This window comes from Gracilinanus agilis, unplaced genomic scaffold (assembly GCF_016433145.1).
Source record: "Gracilinanus agilis isolate LMUSP501 unplaced genomic scaffold, AgileGrace unplaced_scaffold22712, whole genome shotgun sequence".
Taxonomy (NCBI): Eukaryota; Metazoa; Chordata; class Mammalia; order Didelphimorphia; family Didelphidae; genus Gracilinanus; species Gracilinanus agilis.
The window spans coordinates 1-1,864 of record NW_025354373.1 but is presented as its reverse complement, the minus strand read 5'-3'; the positions used below and the strand labels follow the sequence as shown (position 1 = coordinate 1,864).

Genomic DNA, 1,864 nt, shown 5'->3' with positions numbered 1-1,864 from the left:
GCAGAGGGGGCCCCAGCAGCCACACCTGCAGGGCTGGTGGCGCCCCACGGACCTGGACCCCTAAGCCTCCCGGGAAGCACGGATCCCGGGCCTGCCCCTGCTGCGCCCGTGCCCTCAGCCCCACCCCACCCGTCTCCGTTTGGTCCTCATCCCCACCGGGGCTCTGGGGCAGCAGTGTCCGCTGGTCCCTTGGACTCGGGCCTCCGCCGCCCCGGGGCCGCGAGCTGACTTGGCCAAAGGCCCGTGGCCCCAGGAGATCCCGGCAGGGCATCTTGGGCATCGCGATGAGCTGGAGCCTGGCGCTGCCGCCCACCGCTCCGGTGCCCTGTGCCAGCAGATACGGAGAGCGCTACATCCCCTTTCGGGCGGCGGCCAAGTGGGACGTGCACTTCCACAGCCTAGGTGAGAAGCAGAAGGTCAAAGGGCCCGGCGCAGCCGGCCGCACAGGGCAGAGCGTCTACTCTGCCCTGCTGAAGAACGAGCTGCTGGGCGCCGGCATCCAGAAGGTGCAGGACGCCAAGGCGGACTGGGATCGCAGCCTGCAGCCCTGCCCGCCTCGGCCGAGCCGAAGGAACCTGTTCACCTACGCGGCCAGCACGAAGCCCCGGAGACCCGAGACCTGCAGCGAGATGTCAGCCTACGCTCTGTCACCCGTCAGCAAGAGAAGTCACGCCTTACTAACGTGTGCGCAGAGGCAGGCCAGAAACATCGCCGAGAGCCCCTTCAAAATCCTCGAGGCCCCCCCGACCTCCGCGATGACTTCTACCTGAACCTGCTGGATTGGTCTCGCCTCGACGTCATCACCGTGGGCCTGGGCAACCGCGCTTACCTGTGGAGTGCCGCTACGAGCCAGGTGACCAAACTGTGCGACCTGGCCGGGGACAGGGACTCGGTGACGTCCGTGAGCTGGTCGGAGCGCGGTAAGTTCGTGGCGGTGGGCACCCACGGGGGCTTGGTGCAGATCTGGGACGCGGTGGCGGAGAAGAGGGTGACCGTGCTGGGGGGCCACACGGGCAGGGTCGGGGTGCTGGCCTGGAGCGCAGACCAGATCTCCTCGGGGAGCAGAGACGCGCGCATCCTGCAGAGGGACCTGCGGGCCTCCCCGCTGCAGTCGCAGCGCTGGCTGCGCTGCCACAGGCAGGAGGTGTGCGGCCTCAAGTGGTCCCCGGACCGCCAGCTGCTGGCCTCGGGGGGGGGGGGGGGGCAACGACAACAGGCTGCTGCTCTGGAGCCCGGCCAGCCTGAAGCCCGTGCAGCGGTACGTGCAGCGGTACGTGCAGCTCGGGGCGGCCGTCAAGGCCATCGCCTGGTCTCCCCACCAGCACGGCCTCCTGGCCTGGGGGGAGGCTCGTCCGAAAGCAGCCTGTGCTTCTGGAACACGCTCACCGGGCAGCCCCTGCAGCGCCTCGACACCGGCTCGCTGCTGTGCAGCCTGGCCTGGTCCAAGCACAGCAACGAGCTCGTCAGCACCCACGGCTACTCGGAGAACCAGATCGTGGTCTGGAAGTACCCGACCCTGGCGCAGGAGGCCAAGCTCACGGGCCACACCTACCGGGTCCTCTATCTCTCCGTGTCCCCGGACGGCCAGAGCATCGTGACGGGCGCGGGGGACGAGACCCTGAGGTTCTGGACCGTCTTCCCCAGATTCTGCGCGGCCTGGGCCTCGGGCTCCGCGCTCGATCTCTTCACCAGGATCCGCTGACTGCCAGGACCGGTCCGGTCCGCTCCGGTCCGAGGCGACCACCTGACTCTAATCGGCTGGAAGGGAGGCGGTCGGGCCAGCCGGACCTGCGGAAAACGTGCAGGTCCTTAGTGACTACCTGGTGCTGCACGTCCCCCCGAATCTTGGGAGGGAGGGAGGGAG

The 1,864-nt window shown here is 68.9% G+C and overlaps 1 pseudogene; it reads left to right on the top strand.

Annotated features, from left to right (window-relative positions):
• The first annotated feature begins 284 nt into the window (after positions 1–284).
• LOC123254468 lies at positions 285–1,702 on the top strand (annotated as a pseudogene).
• The last annotated feature ends 162 nt before the right edge of the window (positions 1,703–1,864 follow it).